Consider the following 15863-nt stretch of genomic DNA (forward strand, 5'->3'; position numbering starts at 1 on the left):
AGACATCTGGCGTGCCTCTCTTGGCTGTAACGGCGTGGTCAGAGCGACCGAGGCGGTAAGCTGTGGTGCGGTAATGTGCGGCTGCAGCTTTCCGCTCGGGCGAAAGTGTGGATTTCGGGACTCAAGCCGGGCTAGCCGCCTGGGCGTAGATCGGATCATTTTGCTGCACCAACTGCCCCCGTTTTTAGCCGCTAGCGGGTGGTTGACCTACTCGGTAAGAATTTATCATCACGCTGAACGACAGGACTATGGTGGCCTATAACTATTTAAATGCCTGTGCATTGCACACAATGCACGTGCCCGCGTGACGCTGAAGATGCGAACCATATCACTCCAACAATTTTCTGTGAAGATGCCGCGGAATCCTTTATTTTGGTTATATATCCCTCTTTTAAATATATTTTTTCTAGATTTTACCTATAAAGATAATGGTATTATAAAAGGTATTATAAAATGAACATGAAATATTTCATATATTTAATGATAAAAAGCAATAAAAAATAAGGTAGATAGATACTTTATCCTGTATCAAAATACATTACCAATATTATTTTAGTTTTTAATCAAACTAAAATCATATGAATAAGTAAATTACTGTCAACGCAATGATAACTTTGTATTTAGTATGCGATAGAAGTGTGAGTCAAAATAAATATGTTTTGGAAAAAAAGATCGTTAAAAGATCTTTACACGTTAAAAATTATATTCGGCTTATATGTTGATTCTAATTCATCAAAATTTTTGCGCGTTTTATTAAGATTATACTGTATTGTTTATTGTGTTTATGTCCTAATAGCACTGCTGGAGATTAACAAATTGGAAAACACATTATTTATTATACCGAGTTTAATTAAGTTTATATGCAATATAACTTTTTCATTATATTTTCAAGATAAGACCTTTTTAAGCTTCTATTCGGACATACTTGTTTTAAGTAAAATTATCAAATTTCGTTCGAAGTCATTAATATTTATTTGCGTTTTCGCTTTCTTTACAACATTCGTAATAAACATGCTCATTAAAATTATATCGAGGTTACAAGACACAGAACACACATTTTCACGTGGCTTAATTCTAATAATGTTACTATATATAACCAATCTACTAAGCTACCTTACAAACTTTTTAATATTTAGTATATTTTGGACGAGATTGAACTTCCTACGGAAGTTGTTGCAATCAAAATGCTTGAATCAACAAATGCTCGAAAAAGTACATATAATACATAAAATTACTTATGTCTACAAAAACATACTGGATGCCGTTAACTACAATACGACGCCGATAAATTGTATGGTAATGTCATATGTACTATAATTTTCCCATTCTTAATGGTTAGTTTATTTTATTTAATTTTCATTTTTTTTATTTTCATAAGAATGAACGATAGCAGATTTAAATTAACGTTCAGATTCTATCGATGAAAAATTAAGCTGCCCTTCTGTCACCAGTCACAATAACGCGATCTTTTAGGCTATAATTGCACTATTATTTCAAGATCCAAAAATATTCAAGAAAAAAAGATATAAATAAATAATATTTACGATTCTGTAGTGTCCGCTGTGGCTGTGGCAAAAATATCTTTCCAGACACGAGACGGAGATCATGTGTCAACGTATTTAGCGTCCCACGATAGAACCCCCATTTACTAGGGAACCAGTGTCAGTCCGTCGAATACTGTGCCGTGACCCGTGGCGGAAAGATCTACATCAACAAACGATCGGAGAAAGTTCAGTTTAAATATGTATATTATTCAATGGCAGTATAAAAAAAAGAGAGGACATGTGTATTCTATAAAAATATAACATTACATTTTTTACATTAGCAGCCCGTAAATATCCCACTGCTGGGCTAAGGCCTCCTCTCTCTTTGAGGAGAAGCTTCGGAGCATATTCCATTACGCTGCTCCAATGCGGGTTGGTGGAATGCGTGGGAGAATTTCGTTGAAGTTAGACACATGCAGGTTTCCTCACAATGTTTTCCTTCACCGCTAAGCACAAATTAAGCACATGAAATTCAGTGGTGCTTGCCTGGGTTTGAACCAGAAATCATCGGTTAAGATGTACGCGTTCTAACCACTGGGCGATCTCGGCTCAATAAAAAGATAAAGTAGTGATAATATCATTTTTTTTTGCTATCCTATTATTCTAATGGTACTGGGGCCGCAATATGATTAAATAAAGCCGATTGTAACGTTTTAATTTCCTAAGTAACTATATATTAAGTATAACGCTATACGGTTTCCATAACACATGTCGTTTACGTATCGCAGTGAGATCAATCCAATATATTCAAACGGGATATCAATGAATTTGAAAAAAAAATTAACGTACAGAAATTTCTTAAAGTTAAAATTGATATTCGGCTTGTATAGCGATATTTATAGTTCGATAATTTTTCGTTATATTTCACGACTTTACTGTATCTTATATTGTGTAATTTTAATTTATATCGTTTATTTTCATCTGAAGTTCCGAATGACAATGTTAATAACTATTTCTACGCCAAAATTAGTGTTTAATATTTTATTTATGTTATTTTCAAAGTCAGAATATTGTTCGAATTTTTATTCTGATTTAATGATATTTGACAATTTATCAAAGTTTGATATGAAACATTTAGATATGAAAGCAAATTTGATTGGTTATTTGTTAATTATTACTTTGAGATGTTTCTCCTTTTACTATTCGGAAACGTTTGAATTGTTCTCGTTGGAAAGCTCGGCTTTGTGTATGATTATGATAACAAATTACTTGTTCTACACAACGAGTAATTCAATTTTTAATTTTTACTGGGCTCGTATGAAACACTTGAGGGCTAAATTATACGATAATACTGAAGCTAAAAACGCATCGTTTGACAAAAAAATATATAACATAAAAACATTTATTCACAATTACAAATTTATACTGGACTGTGTTTTTCGACGAAAATGCGGTATACAGTTGATGGTATATAATATGTTTATAAACTTTTTGAAGTTATAATTAATTCTTTTTGTTTTTTCTTATTATTATTATATTAGATATTATAATTAATTTTGTTCTGCTCTTATTATGTTTTTAGTTATAAGTGGAAACTTTACTGGTATATGTGCTAATTTTTATGCTTTAGCTTTAAGAATGACTTGTACTGTTTGTTTCCCTAATAAAGTAAAAATAAAAAAAAGTAAAAATAAAAATAAATAAACTTTTTGAAGTTATAATTAATTCTTTTTTTAATATTTAAATTACTTTAGATAATTCTATAATGATATATGTATAAATGTAATACTAGGTATAAGAAATAAAATACAATTTCTTAATTTTCAGATTTTCGTCAGTTCAGTTGTCAATGTTGTCAAAATAATTACCTTTATTTATTTAAACATAAAACATATTTTAGACACTGTAAGATATTATTTTGCTTAAATAACTAAAAGATTTAATGTTTTAATTGAATTGTGTTTTTGTAATAAAACAATATTTTAGGGATATCAAAAAATACAAGTGACGCTTTTTATCGAAGCTATAACGGGATGCACTCTGATGTCTTACACAGCGGTTTTTGCGGAACTGGTTTTATACGAATACGAAAGGATCAAAGAAATTTTGGCGTATCAATTGGTTCTCTGTGACAGTAAGTAGTTTTTAATTAGTAACTATACAACGAGTTTCAGACTGCATAAAGTGGTCTGTGAATGTTTGACCAACTGTTATTCAAGTGCGGCATATTATGTTTCTTTATAATAATAATGAGTTTATAAGATCCTAATAAATTTCAAATATAATATTATATTATACGTCACTCGGTCCTATAGAACAGATAAACGATCCCTGCCTACGAAATCACTAAATAGTTTTCACTTAGTCTTTTCTATCAATACAACAACGTCAACATAAGTAAAATAAGATCAATTCGTTAATGGAAATAAAATATAATATTGTCATCTTCTAAAACTATTTAGTGATTTACAGAATGATATAATATATTACAACAGTTATAAGTGTATTATCTTAATATTAAGGCTTGGAGCCGTAACCGAGATGATATTGTGGCAAGATTGAATACCACAGATATAACAGATGGTTCTGCTGTTTACAAGTGTCAAATGTGATACAGACCCCTAAAGTTTTTATTTAACTTTACCAATTACAATGACTCATCACCATTTAAAATGAATTAACCGGAACCAAGCAATACAAACTATTGATTTCTTGTGATAGAATTACAAACGTGTGGGGAATATTGTCGGGCTTACGCAAATCCAATCCACCACACTATTCTCAAAAATTTGCCCATACGGTTAGGTATTGCGGTATGTTTTTATTAAATCTCATAAAGATGGTAAGTGTTTACCACCGCCAATACACATAGGTGCCGTAAGAAATTTTGATAATTCCTTACGTCTCCGATGCGCCACTAACCTTGGTACCTAGGTTATATCTCTTGTGCCTGTAGTTACACTGACTCACTGACACCGTAAACCCGAACACAATAATACCAAGTTTTGCTGCTTGGCGGTAGTGGGTGGCACCCACCCAGACCAAGCCCAATCACCAAGGAAATATCAAGTTTAAATTATATTTTTCCAGATGAAGATTTACATGCGGAGATTCTTACTGCACTGAACTACCTCGAGACGCGTCCTCCTAAATATCCCATATACGGACTGTTTTCTTTAGACCTAAGTCTTATTACAGGAATAATCGATGTTTGTGTGACATATATAATTATTTTATTGCAATTTGATTTGTAGACATATTGTTTTGATGTACCAGTACTTAGTAATGCGATAAGTCATTATTTTAACTTTATATATACGTCACAAATCTACAATATATTAAATTATTTGGAACTAATAAATAGTTGTGGTGTAGAATGGGCGGTATTGATGCTAATTAATCACCTCTTTCAGGCAATCCCAGAAATAAATTAAAATATGTACGTATTCTGGGTAAGCAGTCCACCCAAACCTAACAAATATCTATAAACGGTTAAATACTTATATATGTAAATATATACACGGATACTAGTATTTCAATGTCACTTATACCCCTTCACCCCCTTCACTCTCGAATATTTTTTTACTGTAACAAGTGTAGTTTTTACGACCAAATCAACAAACACTTTTACATTCCATTACAATACATAGTATAAAACTAAGTCGCTTTCCGCTGTCTGTCCCTGTGTATGCTTAGATCTCTAAAATTACACAACGGATTTTGATGCGGTTTTTTATAATCGATAGATTGATTCAAGAGGAAGGTTTGTATGTATAATATATGCTCAATATAGTAGAGACACAGTGATAATATTATAGGTTTCTAAAGTGATGTCGTAAATATATTCATTTTTTGCGCTTGCATTGCAAACGCTGGCTGAACTCTACGAGATAGATCAAAATAATTTAGTACAGTATTGTACACCTTAAAAAGGTCTTTTAAAAGTCGGGGATGATACATGTCTATCTCTTAGGGATAACCCTCAATAACCATTTTTTATCCTTTACTTTTTACGATAAATAATGGCTTATTTTCGAAGCGATTTTAAGCAATAAGACATTAATCCTTATCCAATTAAGTGCCTTAAATACATTGTGTATTTAATATAGACGAATATGGCCCTTTACAGCATGTAATTTAAATGAATATCTCCGAATATATTACAGATTTAAAATGCAGGCACATAGCGATTTGTATTGTCTAATGACTGAAAAACTGTGAACGTTGTTAGACATTCTGTGGTATATTTAGTATCAGGTTTGCACCCGTGCGAAGCCGTGTCGGGTCGCTAGTAGTATATAATTGCGAAAGTGGATGTTAATGTAATTTATTTTATCTGTTTTGCAATCAGTCTTGAATTTTCCAGATAAAAATATATTTAAAAAAGATTTTACAAAATTAAACTAAAAGTGTATTTGTATTTTTTTTAAATGTAAAGTTATGATGAATTCTATGAAGAGATTAAATTGCTTCGGATCGGAAAAACTTCACCGAATTCGACCTTTCAACTTGAACATTTTATAAATATATTCGCGTTGCAAAAAAAAATACAGTTTTCCTCATATAAATAACTTAGCTGGAATTAAGATGTATATTTAAAAAAAAAAATCTGATAATAACAAAAATAACAAAGAAAATTGCTTAAAACATGATTTTAAATAAATAACGGGAAATATAAAACAAGAATGATCACGAAGTATGAATTGTTCCACATATACGATATTGAATTGTCATATTGTACGTATATATATATAACCTTAAAAGTATAAATTCTATGTTAATTTAACAAAAAAAAAACACTTTGCGATTGTAATAATAGTATTTTCATAAAATAATAACAGCCCTAACATTTTATATTCGGGATAATAACGTATCCGTTTTGAGGCAAATTCGATCCAGCAACGGCAGTGAAGCGCAAAGTCGGGGCGCGTACGTAGGAGCGAGTCGTCCACGCGCAGCAGATTGACAACCGGCAAAAATACTCAATGAAATTGGGACTCCTGGTAAAAAAATTGAGGAAAAGAATCTGGATGAATAAAAAAAACTGGATTTTGTTCCTCTATTATCTACTCTGTCATCTTCCTTTTATCCCTGTTGTATAATTAGATTTTCGAAGAAATAAAACATTATTAACTTATATTAAAACATAAATACATATTTTTATCGTTTTGTTTGATAAACAGTAGAAATTCTTACTTTATGAAATTTTAAATTCATTAAAGTATATTGAATTTGACGGGAATCAAATCATTTTAATTAAAATTAAAAGCGATGCCAATATTGCTTGCCTGCAGTTTCTGATAATAGCCCAAATCAATACAGAGCGTCCATCGGTCTGAACCCGCTAAGTTATTTAAAATGCAGTCGACACATCATCCGAGTGAAAATGCAATATTCGCCTTGCCCATGCGGAAACATGGTTATTTTCAATCACGTTTTCATCAGAAAAATGCTTTTAGCGCAGGTATTTTCAAAACAAATCTTATCAAGAATCGTACTTGTTTCAAACAAAACTACTTTGCACATTTTAATATTGACAGAGTTGTTTATTTATTATTACCTAACATGAAAATACCTACTATATATCTATATTTATATAATATTAATGGTCACTCTGTACTATTTTTTAGCTGGTTTATATTAGTTTGATGCTTATAGTACAAAAATGCGTTGAGCTACTTATGTACTCATAGTACTAGCTTGATAGCAAACTAAGGTAATTTATTTTCGTCTTTCTCTTTAAATTATCATATACTATTTTATATTTGACAGGTGAGTATTTTTTAAATATATTTAACTCTTGTTCACAATCAATATTCTAGTATCATTTTTTGTTATAAAGTCCATGCCAATTTTATTGTCAAGGCGCGAATTAATTGAAAATCAAGACAAAACAGTTAGCGTAAAAGTAAATAGTATAAAATGATTAATAAGTAAATAGTATAATATAAATTGGGACAGAGAATGTAGTCTACAGATAGTCTAGGTATGTACAGTGTACCTAATAATTACTTAGTAATTTAAATTAAAGTAACTAGATTTACATTTTTGGAGATATCACTTTTCTTATTTTAATAATAAATTATTATTCTTTCTATTAGTAAATACATATGACACGTATAATACGAGCATATATATTGGATCTGAAACTATTAATCCCAGTTTTCGCTTTCTTTTGCAGCATTCACACAAACGACAAAGGTAAAATATTATAAGTTCTATCACCTGGAACTAATGAGGTCACCACTTGCATTACTTTTCAAACTTTTACCCAATTTATTTTATATTATGCTTCTTCTTAACAATAACCTTTGTCCTGGAGTTTTGTTTTGTTTAACTTTTATATGCTGTTATGATAAAGTTTTAACAAGCTTCATTCAAATATGGCTCCGTGTTGTCAGAATGTGGTATTGTTAGAACAATAACAACTGTTAATTTAATCTTATGTTAGAAAAAGATAGATATATTAGTTTATAGTATTTCATGACGAAGATGAGAGTCACGATCTCTTTTTTTTTTTTTCGTATAGCTTTGTGCAAGCTTGTCTGGGTTCCACGCACTCATCACACCAAGCACTAATATTTAGTATAATTGTGTTCCGGTTTGAATGAATGAATGAATTAACATACACAACAGGCATATAGGATATCATTTGAGTGAAAGACGATATGGTTAGTGAAAGAGTGTTACTAATGTGTGATGACGTCCGACTTTAGATGTCTGAAAAGTATCTAGTACTTTACCAGCTGGTATTGGATTAGCATTACCATAAAATAATCTTTAAACCTAATTTGATACATATTTTAGCCCAATAACTATAAATAACCCCTTTTTCCTAATCACATCCTAGTAATAAAAAAAACTACTTAAAATATATATATCTCGTTTATTAAATAGGTTTTTTATTTATTTTCATTTAAATCTAATGGGATGCTGACATGGAATAACTAGGATTTAAATATAAATTAATATTTTTTTTGATGATACGTGTCCGATTTCTTGAGAACTGTAATTAGCAAGGACTCAAGTACAAGTAGCTTAAGTAGACCCGATGTCGATCATGGAATAGAAAACATTGCTGTAAACATCGAGTGCGACTTCAAATCCAGGTATCTCAGTCTCAGCAAGTTAATGTGTTTACAATTCATTTGCGGTGAAGGAAAACGCCGTGAAATTCTTAAACGACTACTTACTCGTAAACTTGCACTCAATGGAACTGAATGCTGGATTAAGATACAAAACCTTCCGTCTTTAAAAAAGAGTGGATTGTAAGACCATGTCGACTCAGGACGAATAATTTATACGTTGTGATTATGTATATGTGAAAATAAAAGTATTATATATCTCAAACAATACAATAAACTAGAAACGTGAAAAATATAGGTATTGTTTAGAATTATTCATATTATACACTCACCGTTGTTGTTGTATGAACATACTAGTTTTTGTCTGCGACTTCGCCCACGTGTTAGGGGGAGGGCTACAGGTGTTCGGGATAAAATCCCTGTATCCTATGCCAGACGATAATCTATCTTTGAGCCCATTAAGATCCGTTCCGTCATTTTGGCGTGATTGAGTAACAAACATCTATTCATCTAAACTCAAAATTCGCCATTGTAATATTAGTAAGGAAGACAAGTCAATTATTTTAATTACGGAATATTAAATAAAAACAAGAAGATAATATCATACAACATAATAAATATTTATGGGAGTTTTTTATTATTAATATTAGACATTATTAGTATTAAGTAATACACGTAAGCCTTTGGAGCTGAGCCGAGAACGCGTGCATCTTAACCGATGATTGCGGGCTCAAACCCAGACAATCACCACTGAATTTTCATGTGTTTAATTTGTGTTTATAATTCATCTCGTGCTCAGCGGTGAAGGAAAGCATCGGGAGAAAACCTGCATGTGTCTAATTTCAATGAAATTCTGCCACATGTGTGTCCACCAAACCGCATTGGAGCAGTGTGGTGAAATATGCTCCAAACCTTCTCCTCAAAGGGAGAGGAGGTCTTAGCCCAGCATTGGGAAATTTACAGGCTCATAATGTTATGTAGTGTAAGCCTTTGGTCTTACGCCTGATCTGTCTCTCCCTTATCAGACTGCCGTACTAGAAGCTTAATTTGTGATTTTTTTTTGTGTGTGTACACACACAAGCGCTCAGCATTGTGTACGTTTGTGTACGTTGTGTGTACGCTTCTTAGATAAATACTTAAATTACGGACGCAGTGGTCGAATCCGGTCAGTGGGACAAAACATCTTCAATATCATAGACGCACTCCTGTAAAATGCGTTACTTTTAACTAATAGTAAAACCATTAATCAAATCATTTGCACTTAATTAAAATTAAATATTTTAATGTGAAAAATGTATTGGCGCGCAATACGATCTCTCGATTCGTTCTCAATATTACACAGTATATTAATTAGAGAGTTACAAAATATATACTAGGTAAATGTATACAGTATTCGTGACCAGAAGTATAGCGTTATATGTATCGTAAGAGCACACGAAGCCAAAGTGCTTTGAATTTAAATATATTCATATTTTTTATACGTCTTGATCATTGTAGTTCATGAAATTTTATACTAAAACAACAGTAGTTTAATATTGAACGACATATTTCTGGTGATCTTGTCTTTTCGTATATCATTTATATAAAATTTCTTCGTATTACATTTTACAGTACTGACTTAAAATCATATGGCATATAAAACCATTTTAATTAACATAAATCAATGCGTTTAATATGGCTTCTTTATCAATCACATGAATTTACTGTTCCAGTTTTATAACGGAATCAAGTATAGCCTGTCTCCGTAAACCTGTCTAGGGCTTACTAGTTATTTGCTAGGTCATTCACACTATCGTCTTCCTTAAGTTGCCCTTACAGTTATTCGAGTACTGGTAGAAAAATTTAACTTAATTTATATTTATTTTAATATTATAACAAAAATACACAATTAATTTAATATTTTGGATACGTTTCACTTTCAAACCCAATTTGATGAGCTTTAGTTTATGTTATCTTTAGTAGATTATTTAGTTTGGTATTTTATTTGGAGGGCTAACAGAATTGTTCGAAAAAAAAAAAAGAATTTTAATGATTTTATATTTTTCATGTTAAAACTTTGGAACTGTTTCTTTTAACGTTAACAATATATTCCAACAATGTATTTAATAGCTAGTTTCTTTGTTAATAATATTTGACTCCAATGTACGGGTAAGCTATGTGTCTAAAGATATTCATCTGAAAATTGATTAACATTCATAGACAGGGCACCAACATCTCATGTGATCTATATTTTAGTAATAAAACATAAAAAGTAAAAAATAAATTCCTTAATTAAAAAGAAAATTAATAAAAAACGAGCGAGGAACGAACACAAATATATATACGTATCATAAACAATAAAATGTTTAGCGACCCTTGACATTCATAAATCATTAAACACTTTCATCTCAATATATGATACCTTGATTCGTATTAACGATTAATCAAATATATTTAATAAGGTCAGCGAATATGTTAATGCCTAAACGTTTTCAGAACCTCACAAGCCACTAATTACGTCGGATCCTACAAATAAAGACTCTCACAAAACCCGTATTAATGCCGCTTGACCCTCAAGATTCTCAAGTTCCCAGAACAGTATCGCGATCGATATAAAATTCATGGCATTTGAAAATTTATGCTCGGAAAGCAATAAAAGCATTTTTATAACATACTTCAAACTTGATGAGATGAAAACTTTGACTTTATGGAAGAGTGGTTTTACAAAGCGAGAACGGTATGAAAAATTTCTCGTGTACAGAAGTTCAATAGACTCTCTTCAGATGTATTTTGTTTGGACTTTGATAATAAACAGAATAATCTAAAGATGATCAAAACACATTTCCATAACAGCAGGAGTTCGAAATTTTCGATGTGAAACATTAAGAAAAATATGGTCCATTATAAATAACAGACAGCATTTGTTTATTACAAAAGATAAGAAAATATATTCGGTATATCTTTTAAGTGAAGATCATACCAGACAATAATTGAATATAAATGACGTCATAATTCTAAAAATAGCAATTTTATTCAAATCTGATGACAGAGTTTAGTCTCGGCTACATACTCACAATTCTCAAACTGTTATTTTATATCTGGGTGAATTATGAATATCTCAGTATAATTATTATTAACATAAGCAGCATAATTATGTTTCCATCGTAAGTTATGCTTAATACAAAGAGCGACTACCTTTGTAGCCAATATGAATTGACTTACTTCATTTTCAAACTAAATGAAAATTGTATTGCCAACCATACTATGCGTCTTGTTGTATAAAAACTGAGGTATTAAGTCGCGTTGCGGCTTTCAATTCACAGTAGGTACCGGATTTCACCGTACTGTCGGACTCGTCGCGCCTTTTACTCGGAATTAGATGTTTGCTTTATAAGGTAACATACTACATCTCTCTATACGTAATAAAATCCTTACTGTATGATAACATGTCACTAACGGATTTTGTTCTGTGTTATTTAGGATTCTGTAAGAGATGTGTTTTTCATTTCCTTTAGTACAATTGAATCTAATAACTAATAGTATTTATTACTCGAAATATATTATGAAAAAAATATTGGATGTGTGAAATTGAAATAAATATAAAAAAATTACCTGTGTCTTTCTTTTTTTATTTATCTGTCAGTTACCTCATACGTATCATAGATTATAGAGTATTTTAGATTACGGTGTATTGGCTACATACTTATTATCCTTATTAAAAGTGTAGCTATTAAAGATATTTACTTACTTTGTCAGGAGTATAGATACAATATAAAGTAGGTAGGTATGAAAAAAATACCATTTAAGAAACCGTCAATTTTCTCAATTTCAAATATTACATAAACCAACAACAGGCGCAGATAACAGCTTAGTTTAAGCTACTTTTAAATACTCCATACTCAACATATACTAGACTAATGCTACCGTTAATCTAATCCTGCCAATTTAGAAGAATCGACAAGTTCGGTTTTTACTAAATAAAAAAATTAAAATAATAATTTAAGATTACTTAAATTCGCTTTAATAATTATTATTATTGGGGTAGGGTGGGGTGGCCCCATGTTATATATATCGTAATGATAATTTAAAGTGTGTTAATTATTAAAATAATAAAAACATTTTTATCTCGTCAAGTAATTTAAGTAACTTGTTAATTATATTATACGTATTAAGAAGGATTTAAATAATTAATTTAATTTAAAAGCATATTTAGTGATAATAAATTATACCAACGCGTGAAGTAGCAGTCTGTTGCAAGTATTTCGGAACACGCGTACGATTCTATTTATAAGATATATATTAATAAACAGCTTTAAACAGCGAAGCGTTTGCAAATTTATATGACTATTTGTCCATTGGTTGTGAACACGTATAAAACGACATGAATATTTTAAACCCTACATTTTTTATTATTTCATTATATAGTTTATTAATTCAATGAAAATATTATTTAATTGTTAACGATTTCAACTAATAATATAATGTTCGAAAATATTATATGATTAAAAAACTATGTTTATGTATGAATCTCATGTAAAATCTAAGTAATCAATAAGAAATAAATAAACTTGAACACTGTCAATCACAAGCATATTTAATCTTTCGAACGGTAATCCTCTATACAAAACTGTCAAAGATGCATAAAATCAGAGTCCCTGCTGGAATTGAATAAAACATAATTTCAACACGTCATGGTGTATAAAATATGAATGAGATAAAGTAGTATCTACAGTAGCAGGGCTTCTAGGTCGACAACAATGCTCCCAGAGTCCCAATAGGAAAATTTGTCTCCATTTTTGCGCCCCTGAGCGTATATAATTTAACCCATAAAGACCGTAAGGGAGAAAGTTTTCAACGCACTAAGTGTATTTTCAGAAAAAGTTTGTACCGAAACAGTCAATGCTCTTTGTACTTTTATAAAATAATAAATTCATGAATTAAATGTTGTCTTAATAAATAAAAATGTTTTTTCTTCGTAAGTTTGTCCTCTATGTTCCGAAAACATTCAGTCGATTGGAATTAAACTTTGATGAGTGACTTCAATATCGATGTTTTATGTAGTCTCTTATTTTTCCTGAGGGCTTAATTTTTTTTTTCTAATATTATATTTGTACTGAGCTATTCTCCATATATTTTTGTAACGTTTTTTTTTGCAACCTTTAGTTATTTGTTTATAAATAAGGTAGACCAAATAAAAATATCGAGTCTTTATAGACAGTGATTTGAGGGTTTATTAGACGTTCTAATCGAAAGAGGTTGATAAGAGATCGTACAATCAGACATAAATAATTAGATAATTAATTACATTTGTATTTTCAATAATATCGCAAATTTTTACGAAGTAATTTAAATCAATATTTTTAAATTTTAAAGTCAGTAAGTAAAGTTAGTTCGATTCGGAATAATAACAATGAAAGCGTATTCTGTAAGTTTTCTTTTCGCGAATTTTGTAAACGGTATGGTAATGTTGGTGCTTTCAAAAAGTTAATTTTTTTGTATAATAACTAAAATAGTGAAAAACAATAACTCATTTTTCTATTCGAAAGTCTTTGATAAACGAGAAAATTATTAAATATATTTCTTTCAACAAAAATAAAAAGTTCACCGCAACTTACTAGCAATAAACTAAATTTATACGAATTTGAATAAAAAAAATCATATTGTGTATTTTTCATTTATTACTAAACAGAAGCTATCGCAGATATTGCTATCACTGTTGGGTAAAATTCATTATATATATAATATATTAAATCTTAATATCACCTAACTTAGCTTACCCTCGTCTAACATTTATTTAAAAAAAAGAAACAATATTTAAAAATGGAACCATACAGTTTTGCCTCAGTTTAGAAAACATACGCTTCCACAGCTTGATGTATGATACGATCATGTCATTCAAGCCTGTGGTGGAGCGGGCGATTAAGAGAATTGGTTTTATGTCATATCAAGGATTTCAATGTCATTTTGGCGCGCTTCGCCTTCGATAGTGTAATTCGATGGATTGGCTTTATTGACAAGTAGATTACTTGAAATTATCATTAATATGGCAATTAAGATTTTTTTAATATTATTTTTATAACAACAATTAGTAACGTATAATATCTTCATTGCAACTCGTCGTGACGTCATTTTGGCTTAAGTTTAATACATTCTTTTAACATTCGTAAGCAAATAAAAATATACAATTTCGTATTTTAGAGTTATTAATTAAACATGCCTGCATTGAATAAGGATAGTCTTTATAGAAGATAAAACGTAAACAACAAACGGAACATAAATAAAAATAAAAATAACACAAATAATGAGCAAAGTAAAGTTTCTGCTGGAAACTTCAGGGATCTTTGCATCTTTAAAACGCAAATTAAAGAGGTAGATATTAAAAAAAGCAGACCAAGAGGAATTCTTACCTATTTAAAAGATGTAAATGAGATCGGCAACTTGAAACTGGCGCCTTTGACTTGGGACACTTTTCACTTCTCCTATAATCCAAATATTCTTTTTCTCAATCACAAATGTCTAGTCGAAAGTCACAGTTAAGCTATTCAATTTATTTAATCTTAAAGACACAACAAAATAAATTTTAAAACTATGAAATGAACTGTTAAATAAACGGAAACGAGATTAAAACGATGAAAATTTATTTAAATGAATGAGAGGTTTATTTATTTTTAAAATGATACTTCGGGAAAACGGCACGCTCAAATTAGTACCGGTAGGATTTGGATATCGTACGTCACGGACAGGAGAGGTTCGGACACACGACCGAGGAGACCGAGTCGACGTGAGTGACGCTGAACCAGGGCCTCCCGCCCGCCTAGCGTCGCGCGCTCCCGTGAGCAAAAAGGATGCAGCGAACTAACCCCCGGCCCCGCGAATATCGCCGCTCTGATCTTCTAGCCAGAGTCTCAAGTACTCTTCACAGTTGGCAGCGCTCGTTCGGAGAGGGAGGGTTTTCTATTTATTAATACGAAACTGACATATGTAGCACAGACGATGCCATTTGATTTTGTAACTTAGATTCATTGTAATAAAATTGATTCTAGCTTATATCGCATGGGATGAACACCTGACGTTCGGCGTCATATCGCGAAACATATGCCCCGGTTGGCTAGGTGTAGCAAATACCATAACGAATACTTTGGCTGAACACGCGCCATATTATGCAACGTTACGTCGTGTATTGTACTGTTTAAAATTTTCTTCTCCTTCGAGTAAGCTTTTAAAGCATGCCAGCGCTTTTACTATGCAACAACGTATGCACACTATTCTTTTTTTAAAAAAGATTAAAAAAATGTCTTGAATGGCTTGGACCTAT

At 31.0% G+C, this 15863-nt stretch overlaps 1 protein-coding gene across 1 annotated transcript in view; it reads right to left on the bottom strand.

The window, feature by feature from the left end:
* LOC113401342 (poly(rC)-binding protein 3) overlaps positions 1-15370 on the bottom strand; it is a 188868-nt gene extending 173498 nt beyond the window's left edge. Inside the window, exon 1 of the mRNA XM_064215377.1 lies at positions 14956-15370. The gene's annotated coding sequence lies outside the window, so the exon portion shown is untranslated. The remainder of the gene's footprint in view (positions 1-14955) is intronic.
* Between the last annotated feature and the right edge of the window lie 493 nt (positions 15371-15863).

The sequence above is a fragment of the Vanessa tameamea genome, chromosome 7 (genome assembly GCF_037043105.1).
Source record: "Vanessa tameamea isolate UH-Manoa-2023 chromosome 7, ilVanTame1 primary haplotype, whole genome shotgun sequence".
NCBI classification, from domain to species: Eukaryota; Metazoa; Arthropoda; class Insecta; order Lepidoptera; family Nymphalidae; genus Vanessa; species Vanessa tameamea.